This window comes from Aegilops tauschii, chromosome 4, assembly GCF_002575655.3.
Source record: "Aegilops tauschii subsp. strangulata cultivar AL8/78 chromosome 4, Aet v6.0, whole genome shotgun sequence".
In the NCBI taxonomy this organism is placed as follows: Eukaryota; Viridiplantae; Streptophyta; class Magnoliopsida; order Poales; family Poaceae; genus Aegilops; species Aegilops tauschii.
Window position 1 is genome coordinate 469,715,139 of NC_053038.3, and position 19,184 is coordinate 469,734,322.

Consider the following 19,184-nt stretch of genomic DNA (forward strand, 5'->3'; position numbering starts at 1 on the left):
CTTCTATTCGTTCCACATCATAGTAATCATATACACCTCTAGAATAAGAAGCCAAGGTTTCATCATCATTAAATTCACATGAAAAGGTAAGATGTGGAGCATTCATCCTAGAGCAATAAGTATAATCATATCAAATCCCAAGCATACCATTGCAACATTTCAATTTGATCCCACAAAAGTTTCCCTTTTTGTTTCAAGCGATAATCCCTAGAGTATTCATGTTGATCCAATGTTACTCCCATTATATAGTTGAATGGGGTTCTCAGGATTATCAAAGTAGTGCATAATATTTTTCACATAACGAGCATCGAGAGTTTTGGGAGGCTCCCCATCTCCATGAGTAGCAAGTAGCACTAATTTTTTTGGTGTTTCGTGTTCCATATCCATAACTAAAGATAGAGAACAACTTAGAACGAGAAATAAAAACTACTTAGTGATAAAGCAAGCAAGCACACACACGAATATTCACCCCACACTATTGCTCCCGACAACGGCGCCAGAAAAAGGTCTTGATAACCCACAAGTATAGGGGATCGTTTGTAGCCTTCTTCGATAAATAAGAGTGTTGAACCCAAGGAGGAGCTAAAGGCAGAACAAATATTCCCTCAAGTTCTATCGACCACCGATACAACTCTATGCACACTTGACGTTTGCTTTACCGGAAACAAGTATGAAACTATTTTGCAAGGATAAAACTACGAGTACTTTGCGACAATAAAACTACGAATAAATTGCAAGGTAATAAAAGTGGATAGCTTTTGTCAACAAGAAAGTTATTTGTCCCTAGGCAATCGATAACAAGTACCAGTAATCATTCTTGTAATTTCATATGAGGGAGAGGCATGAGCTAACATAATTTCTCTACTTGGATCATATGCACTTATGATTGGAACTCTAGCAAGCATCCGCAACTACTAAAGATCATTAAGGTTGTGAAACCCAACCACAACATTAAGTATCAAGTCCTCTTTACTCCCATATGCCATAACCCACCTATCCGCGTTTAAGTTTATGTCACTCTCGCAACACTGACAATAAGCAAATCATGAACATATTGCAACACCCTATAACGGGGGGCCCTCACGTTTGCGCGAGACAGAGGGCACCGTAGGACAGCACCATAAATAAAATATACAATCATACCAACCAAGATCGTGATTAACCCACAAGACAAAACGGATCTACTCAAACATCATAGGATAACCATAGATCATTGGGAAATAATATATGGATTTGAGCACCATGTTTAAGTAGAGATTACAGCGGGGGAAGAGTTGTTACACCGCTGCATAGAGGGGGAGAAAGTTGGTTTTGATGGTAGCAAGATTGTTGATGTAGATTGCTGTCACAATCCTAGCCCCGGTGGCACTTCGGCGCCACCGGGAGAGAGGGGGGAGCCCCCCTCCTTCTTCTTCTTACTTGGCCTCCCCCTAGATGGGAGGAGGGTTCCCCCTCTGGTCCATGGTCTCCATGGCGGCGGAGGGGCGGGAGCCCCTCCGAGATTGGATCTCCCTCTCTGTCCTCTTCTGTTTCGCGTTCCCCAGATCTGGCCGAAAACCATTTCTTATATTCCCGAAGATCCGTAACTCCGATTGCGCTGAGATTTTAACACGATTTTTTTCGGATATAAGCTTCCTTGCACCCGAAGTACAACTCCAACCGACATACAAGGTGGGTACAACCCACCACCGCGCGCCAGGCTCCTGGCCCGTGCGCTGGTGTATCGTGCCCTGTGTGGGCCTCCATTTGCGGTGATTCCAACTCCCAAAATTCACATATATTCCAAAATAATTCTCCGTAAATTGTCATCGCGTTTGGACTTCGTTTGATATGGATACTCTACGATACAAAAAACATGCAGAAAACAAGAACTGGCACTGGGCACTAGATCAATAGGTTAGTCCAATAAATCATATAAAAAGTTGCCGAAAGTATGTGAAAATGGTATAATATTGGCATGAAACAATCAAAAATTATTGATACGATGGAGACGTATCACCTTGCTCACGCAAATATTAAATGCTTAGAGCCAAGCTAATAGCCATTCTAAGAGCCAACCTATTATATGAGTATTTTTTATGATGACTCTAAGTGAGGTGGCATCTCCTTATAGCCAACAGCCGGCTACATTGGAGCACTCTGGCAAGGCCCAGAGGTTAATTTGAGAACAAGTACCTCGAGGTTAATTTGACAAACATGACATATAAGTTGACAGAGGTCATATGACCATTTTTGGAAACATGTCGTAAAGTAACGCGATAGACCTTCTTTCAAGTCAATTAGCATGTGTTCAAAAAATAAAAATTATTAAAAAGTAACACAATAGACCTTCGATTAACATGTGTTAAAAAAACAAAAAATGTCAAAAAATACAAAACAAAGACCTCAATATTAACTAGATGGATGGATCACTCTAAAGGTTTATTATTATAAACCTTTACAGTGACCCATACTATCTAGTTAATATCAAGTTCACTTCCCATCCGGTCACCCATCTCATGGCCACTCCAGCCTCAGCACAGTTAACTTGGGAGTTCTGTTAGATGAGCTATCAGTAGGGAAGTTGGTCCTTGCTGATATAGGATGCCTCTTCGTATCATTTATGGCATACCTAGATGACCGCTTGGTGCCGCCCAATAGCCAATGCCACGTCCCCTGCGAATGTAGAAGCTTCCCTCCCTCGTCTAGTTGGTTCATGCATTTTCCCCTGCTTTTTGCCACCTGCCCACCTATAGAACCGCCTCGCGCTGGCAAATTCCTCTCCAAGCACCTAGGGAGGCGGTTGAACCGAACAAGTATAACTTGTTTCTAGTGGGTACATTGACGTGGCATCGAAAGGGTGTGATAGCTGACTCTTGCAAAATAATTAACTACCACGTTGGCATACATGAGCATGGGGCCCACTTGTCAGCATTCTGGACAGAGGAAGGAATGCAAGACAAAATGGAGCGCGGAAGGGTGCGAATCGATTGGCTCACGTGTGATGACCACTGGAGCAATCCACGCAGGTACTACATTAAAAAATTCATGCAAACATGGACGGTTATACTGTGAGTAGGTGACCGTGCGCTTGGCTCTTCGCCTCTTTCAAAAGTCGAACAATGATGATGGTACTACAGTATAGATAATTCTGGCAATCTGACACCGAATGAACTGTTGCATGTCCACCGCCTGTATTAAGCGCACTATCGTAATGCAAAAGCTTCTCCTCGTCCTGCGAGCCACCGCGCGCACGTGAGCGACGGAAGGAGTCGTACTAGTAGTAGTAAGCAAAGCTTCTCCTCGTTTGCGAGTAGACCGGACACATCAAAAGTAGTGCATTAGTCTCCAAAAAGGGTTTACCATGTCCATGGCTACCTTCCTGTGCTCCATCATTCAGTGTGTGCTTCTCGTTGTTCTGCGAGTTGACGGCACACACCAAAAAGGGCTGACCATGTCCATGGCTACCATATCATGCTCCGTCATTGAGTACATGCACTATTCACATGCCATCGAGGAGGAAAAATATTGCATAGTACTAGGTGCCATCGTAGTGCACGACTCACTTACGCACTGCTTATCTCCATTTTCTTGCATGACACGTGCACCTTGATGCTAGATGTCCCGCGTGTTGGCAAAAGGATGAACAAAGCTCATGTAAAAAAAGAGTGGAAGAACATAGATTCTCGATGACCGAGAAGGAGCAAGGAACCTCGTGGTGGAGCGTCTGCACTCATAATATTTTATATTATTCAGCGATATAAAATCAACCAATCATCTCCACGGTAGACCGCAAGGGTACGAAACACGACAGCCCAGTGTAGTTACATCATACTGTACATGGCCAACCCACGCTATCACCATATTTCTTGGCCTCTGTGCGGCACCTAGCTCTAGTAATCCACTAGCCCTTGTCGCTTCTCGCTCCTTGTCTCTCTCAAAGTGTGGCGGGTTGGCGTTTTTGCCGTCTATTGAGGTCGGTTAACTCATGACATGTCAGCGACATGCCAAGAGCATTCTAAAAAAATATTGTACTCTATTGTTATGCCAAGAAGAGGAAGCGCTTTGACCGACGGACCAAACGAGACAAGCGTGTTGTGCCGTGAGTGGGTCTAGTTTCTCATTTTGAACTTGTTTGGTGTAGTAGTAACACTTGGTTTTGACTATTGACAAGATTTTATATAGGGGCTAATGTATTCTTCGAGGTTGCCTTTGACTATTGGTAAGATTTTATATAATTTGAAAATTATATCATTCAAAGATCCTTTCATGTTCCAGTTTAAAAAAAGATCCTTTCATGTACGAATTTGACGGTATGCTTTGAGCAACTTGCATGTCCTATACTGCTCCTGTTTGGATACTTTAACTTAGCTAGATGTTAGACTAACTCATGACTAACCCTGAACTAACTATAGCCAAAGAGGTGTTTGGACGACAGGGTTAGATTGACAATAAATGCACTTGATGGAGAGAGAAAAGTGATTTTTCAGTGGGCCCAATGAGAACTATCTCCAATTAGCACCTCTTGGGTGAGATAGTTTTTTTGGTGGGATCTATGCAACTTGCTCCAATTTAACCCTCATGTTTGGATACTTTAGGGCTATTTGAGCCCCAAATAGCTCAGACTAACTCTAACCCATGGATCCAAACAGGGCCAAAGTTAGTCTCGGAAAACGCATTAATCCATATATAGATGGACAGACGGAGAACATGATACTAGCAAACGCTCACCATTAGTAGTAGTTCATTGGTTGGTTTCGATTTTTGATTCAGTTGCTGTGCTGCTACCGTCCAATATTCGCGTGTGGTTGTTTCTAGAATAAAAAAAGAGGTACTCCCTCCGTCTAGGTGTGTAAGTCACCTAAGGTGGAGCAGCGCGACCTAGGTGGCTGCAGATTGGAAGAGGCCAAAGAATCAGACCGAAAATTCTTCCAATCACCGCACCACTTTTTTCCTCCTAAACCAAACGAAGATTAGCAATGAATCCCTAATTAATAGGGCTGCCGTTTTAGCCAACCCATGCAGGCCCATTGACGTGCATGCAAACTGGGGTCAATCCCTCCCCTAATCAACGTGTTCCTTCTCAGCATGCATAGGTCGCTCATTCTCTCCCGCATTAACTTCCTCCCCCGCGTGGTTCAGCCAAAAATTTGCTCGCCGATGAACGAGGTAGTGAGGGGAACAAGGACGGAATTTAACGCATTGTGCCTAAGTGTTTTGGGAATATCTGATTTTTGTAAGGTGACTTACACACCCAGACGGAGGGAGTAGTACTTACTCTGGGAAAGGTGAAGTGATGGTTGCTTCGCCCGAGCAACTTATTACTCTGGGAATATGGGAGTACCAGTGGATTCAACGAACAGAGAAATGATGGTTGCTTCATTCGAGCAACTTACTGTGGCAAAGGTGGGGCTCTGTGATTTGACTGCTCACTAGTCATTACTACTACGGCACAATGACCGGGGTGAATCTTTCCCTGCAGTTGTGCACTCAATATTGTTGCATGGCAGGTGGAGCCGGATGAAGGATGTCCCACATGTCGGTGAAACGAAGTTGAATTGTTTTTGGCATTGCTATCAATCCTTTAGGATTTGTTTATATGTACCCATCATTTTAATGAAGTTGTACTGTGATGCTATGAAGGTTTCAACTTTGGTTCCCGCAGGAAAAAAGTTTCAACTTAGGATTCATGTGTCCTCTTGCCTCAAGATTATCTCGTTACAACATTCCATCAAATACAAATGAAACTACCATGGCTGCTAATGCATCTCAATGGTTCGCAGATCAGCGCCAATATTCACATCACAACAGAAGACAAAGTTGTGAGAAGGTGTACAGATAAAGAAAAATATATAATTGATCGATGTTGTTCGTAGGCATGGCTCCATTTCCTGGGCATAGTGTTCATTGGTTGGCAGCTAGTTTCACCCAGCTCTGTAGCCGACAAAGAGGTGTATGGAGGACATCACAATCCGATCATTTTGTGCAGCTCCACTAAAATCGAGTTGACCATCCCTGTTTGCAAAGATATCCAGTCAGTGTGATTACAATAATAGTGGAACTAGATGATGAAACATAACACACACAAATAGAAGCCGATCACCTCTGCGATCTCTATTTAGGACTAACTACCTGGTGGAGAAGATTAGGCACGGAGTTGGATGAGGAGGATAGCAAAACCAATCTCCCTTTCTACAGTCCCACAGAAATGTAAAAACGTTACATGTGTGACATTTTGGCAGAACTGCACAAAATACTATTAGGAAAAAAGTGATTTGTGCAGTTCACCAAAAGGTCGCAATAGCAATGAGGTGAAATGGATAGCCCTATTTGCAAAAGGAGGTAGAAAGGAAACAATTACTGCCCAATAACACGAGTTGAAGACACATACGCCGACAAAAAAGAAGCATATTCCATGTAATAAGGGAAAGATAGCAGCATAGTGGTTTATCAAAAATGTTTTGAGGACGAGATTGCAAGATGAAAAGTACGTCGGCCGAGATACGTTTTAAGCAAATAACTAAAGAAGATCCACATGCCGGATTTTCCACATGCAACAACGTGGGAAGATGGGGAGTGGAGCAAGGCCGGAGGAAGCTGTACCTGAGGGTCGTCGGGATGTTACTAGGAGGGCGCCGGCAGCCGGGATCTGCCCATACCGCGGCAGCGAGCAAGTGGCGAAGGCCCTACCGTGTCAGAGCTTGGTCAGATAGAACGGCGGGTACCGCAGCTCAGGACGTGCTGCCTCAACGCCGTCGAGCGGAGAAATGATGCACATCCTCCCTTTCCGCCGGCGGATGGGATGCGGCGAGATCACTGACCAACGGTGAGAGAGAGAGGCCACCGCTGCCTTGTGTGAGATGGTGTGACGAGAGACAAACCCCGGCAGGCAGGCTCCGTTGTATATAGTGGAGCGGATTTTCCCATTTTCCCCACGACAATCATTTTATATTCTGTACGTGCCATTGAGGAATATAACTTTATTTAATACTGACGCGTCAAGTCGACTTTGTTCCGTCTATGCGTGGTACATGACCCTCCTTGGAGTAAACAACCGCTACACGCGTAAAATTATCATGTGGGTTGCCTTTTCATATAGAAACGAACTCCACCGTGTACCCGCGCGGGTGTGGCCGGGAACGAGACGTGAGTACGTGCGTCCTACGTGCACCTCTTCTTTAGGTGCATGTACGTACGCGGGTTGGTGTGAGAGAGATGGTTTGTGCAAGCCAAAGGCAATGTGTCAATGATATCTCAAACAAAAAAAGTAACATATGCAATGTGTGTGAAACAGAGTCATGGATATATCATATATAAAGGGAGCGATCCACGAGAAGAGAGTGGAGGGATCATCGGCGTGAGATATTGATAGAATCGAAAATAGGGATGAACTGTCTGGCTGCGCGATCGATAAAGAGTGCCATCGAATTTGTGTTTGCCCACGTCAAAGATACAGGGCGGCTGGCCTACTGGAATTTGAGAGGGCAGAGGTGCAGTTTTTCTCTATGGCATCGATACCTACCTACAACGTTCGACTATCGGTGTGTGTGGGGGGGAGCGAGGAGGGGCAGAGACCTAACTATAGAGAGGTAGATCGACTAGTATATGTGTGGAGAAGGAGAGAGACCTAGCTATGTATTGAGGGAGATCGATCGGCATCCATGCATATGTGTAGCATAGGAATAAGGTTGGGAGAAAGACAAAGGTAGAGTGTCGGAGGGTTGGTGGTGGAGTGGCTTCTCACAAATGGTGGGAGAGGCCTGGTAGACAAACGGAGGGTACGAGTGCAATACCAATAAGAGAGGGCCGGGGATGTCTGTCTGTCTATGCACGTGCGTGTGAGAGACCGGTCGGGAGGTATGCAAGGATGATGTGGGGGGGCGATATGGTTGTGGTAAGCATACGTAACTACATAGTAAGATCAACCATCGTGTGTCCGAGAAAGGGAGAGACATAACTAGTCTATCGGTGCGTGGGGAAAAAGAATTATAGTCGACCTAGCTATATGTAGGGAGATCGGTACGTATACATGCACGCATGTGTTAGAAGCAAATAAGGTCCGGAGAGACGGATAGGGGGATAGGGGTGCGGCTAGGAGGTGGTGTGAGAGGCCTACTATGTCGAGGGGGGAGGAGTGTGCGAGTATGAGATCGACGAAAAGAGGGGCGGGATTGTGCACCCGCGTGGAACCGTATTGGACATAGGGGCATGGACGGTGAGAAGAGAAGATGGGAAGTGTGTGTTTGTGGTAGTCACACTTGGCTAGAGAGGTAGATCGACCGGTGTGTGCCGGAAAGAAGGAGCCGGGGGGCCTAGACACACTGCGGATGAATGACCTAAAGAGAAATATTGAACGTGCGCGATGGAGGGGACGCTAAGGGAGGGTGAGACGGGGCGGGCGTGTGCATGCACGATAGAAAGTTAGCGCTAGCTAGCTACAAAGAGAAGAGGACCGTGAAGGTGTAAAAGATGAAGATATATCATAATTCATTATAAAAAAGTGGATACAGATACTTGAAGAAGATATCATAATGTAGAACATTGATTATAATTTGGGATAATGTGTGGCTTTTGCAGCTCAGGGCTAAATACTTGTCATAATGTAGGGGGCGGGGCACTATACTTTGTGTGATAAACACGGTGTACGTATGGAACATGGTTTAGATTATGAATATCTAGTTAGTACATCAAATGTATTATTATTTGGAATCAACATCAAGTGTATTCAAATAATTGAGTTCGAGTTCATATAGTACACATAGTTCATATCTATCTCTATAGTAATCATGTGGTGTGTTGTTAAGGTAATACACGAATGATGGTTGAAGTTGGCAACAATCATGATTGTAGATTCTTATTCAAATAGAGAAACGAATTCAAATTTAGTTCGAATTGCAGCGGTAGTATAGACATTTGGAATGCACTAAAATGTTGGTATGGGTAGGTTACATGCATTATACAGCCAGCGAAAAAATTTAATTGGACATAACATGGATTCATAGCTTTGAATAGCATTTGTATAGTAAAACGGGACAAGACTCTCTCTTTGTGTGGTGTGAATAGTTTTATTTTTTTCGTTTTTTTCATAGAGGGAAGTGCAAATTGATTTGGTACGTACAAGTGCAATATTACACGTTAGACTTGTCCCTAAAATTCAACCCGCTCCTTGTTATATCCCAAAAATTCAGATATCGTGCTCCCAAAACTCACGCCTTGCTATCCCAAAATTACAACGCGCGGGAAAACTCCCTCCAGCTGCCAAATCCCGACACGTGAAATCCCCCTTCTAACCCTGAGTCGAAAGGGCCGCTAGTTCAAATCGGTGGGGGTACTTTTGTAACACACCCTACATTTTGGACAAGTGTGTTCCTAAGTCATGGTTCCCCCCTCCCATCGCCTCCTTTTCACCATTTGAAATCCCAGGCCGCCATAACCTCTCCGCTCCAGCCGCAAAACCCAACCCTCCTTCGTCCGCCACCTCACCGCTGCCCAGCCGGAGCCCCTTCCCCGACGACATCGTCCACCGCAACAGCTCGACGTCCCTCATCCACCTCCCCGGATGAGGATCCGTTGTCCATCTCGTCGTCCCGCCGGTTCAGCCGCCCCGTCCTCCACCTCCAAGGAGCTGCTCCAATGATCGCCTCGTCTATCGGGGCTGCTCCATCCCCACAGCGCCGCCTTAACCTGCTCCACCGGAACCGCAACATCCTCACCGAGTCCTCAGACGAAGTCGAGGCCTACTCGGGGCCACCAAAGAGGTTGTACACTCATCGCATCACACCTTCTCCTTCACTCGACCTCCCGGCACCGACGGTGCTCCATACCGCACCCCCATGGCGTGGCTACCTCGAAGTCGGCGCTGCGGGCGACATCTCCACGGTGGCTCTCCACCAGTGCAAGGCCCCTTCGGCGGCAGCGGCCATACCAGCCGGATCTGCTGCTGCTCCTCCGGCTCTAGCTCGCTGGCTCGCGCAGCTGCTGCTGCTCCGGCTCTCGCTCACTCGCTCGCGCTGCTGCTGCTCTCCCCCTCGCTTGTGCTGTTGCTCTGCTCCGATTTAGCTACACTTCAGTTGACTGAATCGACTTTTGGGTCAGTCGATTTTCAGGGGGTGGGGGGCTCGCCGGAGTTAACGAAGAACCACCCGTAGCGGGGAAGGGGGCTTGCCGGAGAGGTACCCCACTATCTACCTTAGGGTTCAGGGTAGGGGCGGTGGTCACCGGCGGGGGGGGGGGCGCGGGGGTGGGGCGGTGGCGTGGGGATCGCCGGAGAAAAAGCTCGGCGCGGGGGGGAGGGGCTAGAGGGCTGGCCGGGGCGGCGGCAGACCGGTGGTGTGGAGTTGTTTCGTGGCGGCGAGGAGGCGCGGGAGCGCCGCCGGCCGTGGGCGGTGGGGGCCTGCAGTTCGTCCGGTGGTGGCTAGTGGCTCATGGGGTGCAGGTTGAAGATGAACTGCAGGCCCTCCCTAAACTACATGTGAAGTACCTCTCTGCTACCATTGCGTTCAATTTCGACATTAACATTCAGATTCCACAGTAAATTTCAGCTTCGACAGTTAAGTTCAGAGTCAATAGTTTTTACCTCATCTGTTGTAGTCACGTGGTTTTTGGTGATGTAAATTTTACATCTATCACTTTTTGGTAATGTATTTTACATCATCTATTGGAGATGCTATTAGAATCCCACTTGAGATTAATGATGTCTATCTTGTGCTGCTTCAGCCTCGACGTCTTACGGCTCGCCAGAGCTGCTCCAACGACGGAACGATCCATCACAACAGAGCAGTGCCCTGGACGCCGTCTACAGATTCCTCGGATCTTCGTCCACACCTCCGATAGCCACCTCTGCCTCAACTTCTTTAGCGACCAACCCAATGATGCTGAGGTCGACACGGCTACGGCAAAGAGGTTGTATACTTGTCGCATCACTTATTACTGTACATTCATGTCAATCCATTAGGGCTATTTTGGTTCAACGGAAAAACATAGCAATAGGAAATTTTCCTATGGCACTCTACTATTCAATTATTCATGCATTTTGTTGAAAGGAATGGAGCAAAACATACACCTAGACCTACTTTTCAAAATCCTATGCATGAAAATAAGACCAAGTGCATTTGTGGAAGAATAACATTCTAACTGTACACGCTTTCATATGGTTTCACTTTATTTTGGCCATGTTTCTTTGCATTCCTCTGCTCTTCCAATTCCTCTGAACCAAACACCCAAGTTGACAGAAATCATGTGTTTACAAATGCTATGTTTCCCATGTGCATTCCTATCCTATTCTGGTGTTTTTCCTATCCCTGCGTTTTTAGAATCATGCAAGCCAAATGAGCCCTTACAGAATTACTTCAGTTACAGGTAGGTGTCGAAGAAAACTTTGTGTGGTTTGTCCTGCTCCTGCCACGACGTCGTCCACCTCACCTGAGCTGATCCATCGACAGAAGCATCAACCAAACCAGACATCACGACTCCTGACCATCTTTCGCCGCCTCAGATCTCCTTCCCTGCCGCCAGCACACACCGCAAAGGAATCACCATCATCGACTCAGCAGATGAACCTGAGGAATAGACGGGTCCACAAGAGAGGTCGCACTCTTTTGTTTCTACTTATGTTATGCATTGCTTAAAATTACCTGCTACTTTATCGTCTTGTTCACCTCTTAAACTCCAAGTCAGGTCCAAATTAATGTTCAAACTTGAGTTCTAAATTAGTTGCGAGGCACATATCGAGGCAGCAATGAATAGTATCTTTGTCTAATATCTGGTTCACCTAGGGTATGCCTATGTTGTTCATCTTGGGTGGAAAACAAATAGTAAAGTAATCATCATCTGTCTTTTTATTAAATTAAAGCAATCATCAGCCTCCTATCATTATTTTTGGATCCATCCACTGGTTGTTACCATCACTCAAGATTTCGGCATGCTCTCCTTACATAATCTCACCATATTTTTTTCATATGCATGTCAGATATTGTACATAGTCATGTTGAAGATGTAGAGAAAAAGAGAAGAGTTTTGCACGACAATACAATGTCATGCAGACATCGTTCCATGGTGGGTTCAATGGCAAACCCTCCCCCCCTCTCCAGATTGTAATCCAGAGGAAGATATCTGTTCTAAAGCGGATTCGGACGCAGCTAACCACTCCTATTTACCCCCAAGGTGTTTTCTCTACCTTGGCATGATGATGTTAGTCATATCATGCATATGTTGCCTTGTAGTGCCTACTTTCGACATCATATATGTCATCTGCTTAGTTTAGACATGTTCTGTAATGCCACCTGCTTAGTTTCTATATCATATATGGGAATTATGCAATCTCATGTCTTTTAGCCAGCCATAATATATGCGAAATGTGCAATGTCATCCTATTTAACCAGGCATCATATATTTGAATGCTATCTTGCCCATCATTTTCTTCATTACATTTCCATTTGTCGACAATGTTTGTACATTGAACTATTCTTCCTCTGAATTAGCCATTTGAGTGGGAGATGGAAAAATCTGGAGTGGAAACAAGGCCTTCGGAGCAGACAGTGCTACTCGTCGAAGCAGATCTCTTGCTGGGTCCTGATAGCTCCTCAGAGATGGATTCAGAGACAGATGACCAGTGCTATTCCCCCACCGAGTGTATGCTCTAACTTGGCACGGTTATACTTCTCATATCATGCATATGGTGTCTTGCATTGCATAGTTTAGACATCATATACACAATATTCAACACCATGTTCTTAGTTCAGGCATCATATATGCGAATGCCCTCTGCTTAGCATATAAATCACATACGTGAATTAAATCATGCGATCCTGATTACTTAGATAACATGTATGTGAATTATGTCATGCGATCCTGTTTAGTTATTCATCATATCTTTGAATTATATTATGCTATGCTATCCAGTTTAGATAGACATCATATATGTGAAGTTATGTCATGCTATCCGTTCTACTTAAACAATATACGTGTCACCTATTTCATGCCCTCTTTTTTCCACACTATCTATTGCATCTGTCTCTCATACAATGTACGTACATTCAACTATGTTTCATGTTTATCGGCCATTTGAATTGGAGCGGGTGATGATAGTATCTAGCGGAGTAAAAACAAGGTCTTCAAATAAAACAGTGCTACCTCTTGGTGGAGATAGCACCCCGGTTGTACATGCACGAGAACCATCCCTACCACACATAACCCAGACTCTCGCAGATTGTACCCCTACTGCGATGGACAGAGAACCAGCTTCACCCAATCTAACCCCAACCCCAGCAGATAGTAACCCAGTTCCTGTTGACACAGCACCATCTCCACCACAGAGCTCCCAAACAAGAGCAGTTAGTAAGGCAGCTCCAGTGCCCAAAGCGCCAGTACTACCACGGCAAACCCCAACTCCACCAGTTAGTACACCTATTCCTGTGGAGGAAGCACAACCAGCCAGTCATAGTTTAGCATCTATCACATTTGATGTTGTTAAATCCTATGTCCGTATCTTCCCATCATGGGAATATTATACTGAAGATGAAGGAAAATGCCAGTTGCAGGTGTTTGTACAGGAGTTATGTGTAAGTAATGTTATTCATGGTAATTACTTTGCTTTGTCCCATACAGTCTACCTCCATGATGGTTATAATACATCAAATTTTTTCATTTTTCTCTATAGAGAAGGGCCGATTTTGGAAACTCGGGATGAGGTAACCTGTGCTAATACCTCTGCTATCTTCAAGAATGCTTGGTGGCAGTATCAGAATTACCTGAAGAATACGTACTTCACTGGCAAAGAAACTCATCAAATCCCTTACGTTATCCTGAGACACATCTACTGGACGATGACTAGGAACGCCTTGTTCTGTACTGGTCCCGAACCAAGAATGTGGTAAGGTCTATGAACTTATTTTCTATTTTAAGTACTATATTCTTGCGTCTTACTGTACTCTGTTCATTTAGAACAAGTGCTTAAACCTGAAGAACAACTGTTCTCATTTAAGATTCCATTGCTATCGTGCATACTGCTTTGCTCTTATATCGCTGTATTTACTCATACAAGCTTATTTTTAAATTGAAGGATCCAATCAAAACTCCAATGGCACAGCAGGTATGTTACGCATGTTTCCTTAACAGGTTTGCTCTTATAAATAGCTCTGTTGATTTCAATTTCAATTGTGTATACAGTTGACTTCTCATATCATGCACATTACTAGCATCACAACAGAGCCAATAGTGTTGTTGTACATGTAGACCCGTGGTACCCATCTAAAAGCTTATCGTGTCGTGTAGTTTCCGACGCTTTGTATTATTTCAGAGCTGCTTTGTCTTGAACTGATATGATTTGAACCGTGTCTCTATCTTGATTTGGCAAGACAATGAAGTGACCATATGACATAGATAGATGTTTGTTTGATGCTTTTATTATGTACTACTTGGCAATAGAAGACTTGGTAGTTTAATCATGTCCACCTTACTAATGAACTGGTTCACCGAAATGAGTTTCATATACTAGTACATGCTAAACCTGTTATGTGTCTGCTTGTTTCTTCTTTTAGAATGCTGACAGAATATTGGGGAAGAGTGCCTTATTAAGCAATGGTAAAGGAAGTAATGCAGAGAAGGTTCAAGATAGTGAGACATCCTTGTTGGTCTCCAACAAAGCTGATAAAACAGCTAAGGAAAACTATCTTGAAGACAGTGAGACAACCCCAAAGTCTTGTCTTGGTTTAGTGTTCAAGTTACTGGCCACTACTGCTTGCACAAGCTATTCAAACTCACTGCCTGAATCAGTTCGGTTTCTTGAGTCTCAACTACAAGCTGAAAGACATCGATTAGCTGTGTTGTGACAAGAAGCGGAAGGACTGCGGAAGTCCCTGGAGCATTTAGATGCATACTTTCTGGTGCAACAACAAGCGTTGGAGGGTTTTAGCACCAAACAGGACAAAGCTAATAATATTGCTAAGCTTATTGCCAGCATGGTGGATACCCAAGATAACGTTTCTCGAGATATTCTGAGGTTGTTTCAGTTTTGGACTTGTTTTATTTGCTGCCGTGTTTATTTGCACTGGTGGCCAATTTAGACGGCCAGTGTATGTAATATGCTGCTTTGTTCCCTATATTTGCACTAGTGGCGAACTTTGATGCCCAGTGGATGTAATATGTGTAATAGCTGTAATAGCCTAGCATTAGTTCCTTGCTTATTTATTTCCTTATTGTCTTGTTGAGTTGTTTGCTTGTAGTCACTGTAGTTCTTTTTCCGCGTTTTTCTAGTGGCCACAATAACCATGGCAACACACGGACTGTTGTGACCATGGTCCTGCTACCTGCTGTAGTGACCATGGCCCTCCACGGCCTGTACGATCCATGGGCCTTCCACGAGCCGTAGGATCCATGGGCCTTCTACGGGCTGTAGGATCCATGGGCCTTCTACGAGCCGTCTCATCTATGGGACTTCTACGGGCCGTATCATTGTTTCACCAAACATGGGTCGTACTATTCATGGACCAATGACGGACCGCAAAATGGGCCGTAAACGGGCTAGAGTGGGAATCGTTTGTTTTATGGCCCGACCATAACGGGTCATTAATAGGCCGTAACTGATGATGCTACGAAAATAGCCCAACGTGTTAACGGGCCACAAGCAGGCCGACTGTAACCACGGGCTGAATTTGGCCCACAAGCTGAACAGACCAGTCACGGACCGTAAGTAATCGAATTCTGGAAATGAGCCCAAGAATAAATGGGCCCTTAGAACGCCGAAAGTTAACACGGGCTGGAAACGGCCGATGGACTAATGGGACGTTAATGGGTTTAAAATGATACACTATTCATTACGGGCCAGTTTCACCACGGGCCGTTAATGGGCCAAGTGTTACAAAGGGACTCATATGGGCAGAAAGACGTCATGGGCCATACATGCCGGAAGTTACAATGGGCTGGAATCATACTGGACGGCCCAGATGACGCTACTGGGCCTAATTCGGATAAGCCGTAACGGGTCGTGACCTAGTGGGTTGTAAATGGGCTATATGCTAACAGGCCGTTAACAGGCTTTCCATGGGCCGGCCCGCTACCTCTTTGACCAAGTCAAACAGGCCGGCCTTTTCACCGGAATGTGCCTCTGTTGGGCCGTGCCACGTGTCAACGTATCATAGGCGCCTCCTGTCCAATGAGTGGATGACATCTGTCCCAACGGTGAGCCAACACGTGTTTCCTCCGGCCAATGAGAATTTTACACGTGGAAAATCCCCATTGGTCCGGGCTGTTAACGGGTTATCGTATCCAAAACCGGACCCGATAGCTTAATGGCGGCCTGTTACGATGGATGCCACATGTCGGTTACCCTTGACGAAAACACTTCCATTATGCACCATTTATCGTCATGGAAGTGGACACTTCCGTGATGATAATTCTGGTAATGTCATGGAACACTTCTACTACAACACAGGTATGACTATCTTGATTCTGTCATAAAATCGTCATGGATGTACATGCATGACGGAAAACGTGACCTACTGTGACAAACATGTATCATCACGGAAGTGTATTTTTTTGTAGTGTAAGGCCGTGAAAAGGATAGTGAGATACTTAATTCATACACCAATTTTTGGCATTTGGTATCCTAAGAGGTCTTCTTTTGATCTTGTTGGGTACTCCGATTCGGACTATGCCGGTGACAAGGTTGATAGAAAGTCCACTTCGGGTACTTGTCAATTTCTTGGTAGATCTCTTGTGTCTTGGTCCTCCAAGAAACAAAACTCGGTATCGTTATCCACCGCCGAAGCGGAATACATTGCCACCGGATTATGTTGTGCTCAACTACTTTGGATGACCCAAACCCTTAAGGATTATGGGATACATGTTCCATTGCTTTGTGATAATGAGAGTGCTATTAAAATTGCTCACAATCCCGTGCAACATTCTCGAACTAAGCATATTGAAGTTCATCATCATTTCATTCAAGATCATGTTGCTAAGCGAGACACCAATCTTAAGCATGTTCGTACCGATAATCAATTGGCAAATATATTCACCAAACCGCTTGATGAGAAAGTATTTTGCCGTTTTAGAGGTGAATTGAACATCATTAATGCCTCAAACTTGGAGTAGAAACTCCATTTGGATACAAGCAAGGCATGAGCCTTTTATAACTAATCCTTGCTATTTCTCTTATGATGATGATCTTATGTATTGGATCTATATTAGTACCCTTGCATGTTATCTAACCCTTGTAGGTACTTGGATAATTCGAAATCTATGAGATTGCAAGCCACTCACATTTTGAGCAATCTCTACATCACGAAGTTCCTTCTATATGGTTGTTGAACACAAGGAAGCACGAATCCACTCAATATATCCTTGGCAATTTCTATATATCAAATTTCATTCGGTGTCAAGCTTCATGATTGTCATCTTAGATGCACAAGTGCTTCTCCTTGCAAGACTAACCCATGTAGGAAGATGAACTCAAACTACAAGTGGTGCTCCAAACTCTTGATGAACTACATCAACCTTGAGCATCCAACACAAGTTCAACTACATGGTCAAGATCAACACCACCCAAGGTATGTCACTCCATCTTAGAGAAGCTTTGACACAAGTCATGAGTCAAAGCACAACAAGATGTGAACACATCAAAATGCTTAAACGGAAAATGGTAACCCCATTTTGAGCTTAAACGATGAGTATGACCTACGATCAAGTGTTATCACTTGACTCCTCAGTCTACTCTAACATAGGTGACTTTGTTGTCGACCCCTTCTATATGAAGTTCTCTAGTGCTTCTTTGTTCACTTACTTTATGCTTTGCATATGTTTCTTGCTAGCTTGTTCCCCTTTTCAAAAAAAAACTTCATCTAGATCTCTTTTCTTGTGTATGTTTTTCTCTGCTTTTTCTGTGTCAGATTCCTTGCAAATATTTCAGTTAATTCATTGCAAATCCTTATGAGATTTCAATTGCCAAGTGAGTTGAGTTAACAAAAAATTTCCTTCAGTATTGAACTCGGACTCACCGATCCAAGCTTATCGGCTAGACCGAACTACAGGAGCATCTTGTAAATAGTTCATCGGTACAACCGACATGGACTAACCCGGTCTGACTGCTATGCATCATTTTGACACTACTAACTCGGTGTCACCGATGAAAACGTATCGGCATTACCGATTTCACTGCTGGGAAAACTTTTTTCCATTGCATATTTCATTTCTTCTCCAGCTCCACTCAATGATTCTTATCCTCTACCCACATCTTAAACTACATGCTGCTTTGTAGTGTGTCTCAAGGACCAAACCTATTTGACTCCTGCTCCAGAAGTACCCTTCTTGGAAATTGATGTCAAAGGGGAGAGAGAGCACATCAAAAGCTTATCATATGGGAGAGAGCACATCTTAGCTCTTCCAGTCCAAATGCTAGTAAAACAAGAGGAGGGAAGTAACATGTACTTAAGAGGGGAAAGACATGTCAATATGGTTGTTTGCACCATTTCATGCTCTGATTTTCTCTTACCCTACCTTCTCCCATTATCAAATATTAGATTCAGGGGGAGAAAGAGTCCATTTCTAGGGAAGAAAATCTCTTGGAATTCATTGCATATCTTTAATCTTTGGGGACATGTCTATATCCAAATGAAGTACTAAGTACTCACCCATTACATGTCATCCCAGTCTTGGTACTCTTGTGGTTTCTGAAATTGCTTTAACTAGAGTGTTTTTGTGTTATCTAACCCTATTTTCTCAAGTTCACCTCTTCCAAAGCCAGCCCCAGACCACAAGGTAAGTATATGCATCACACTCATTTGCATGATGATTTCTTGCTAATGTACATATTATTTGCAAGAAGGATTCATGAACATGAAGGTACACTTACTTTTATCTACATCATTTGCTCTGATGCATATAGCCAAGATACATGTAACACATTGCTTGCTCTAATATGCTTATGCATTCGCATGGTCTTATATTCCATCTCTACATGATTGCATACATGTAGGGGGATCCTATGCTTATTACATGTCTTCCCAAAGCTTTACTTGTTACTCTTCATATCTTTTATCTAAAGCTTTGATGTATGTTGTCATCAATTACCAAAAAGGGGGGATTGAAAGAACAAGTGCTCCCTAGGTGATTTTGGTAATTAATGACAACATATCTCTTGTTGGACTAATACCTTTATCTAGTATATTTCAGATGAGTTCAACAATGGCGTGGTAAGGACAAGAGGATGA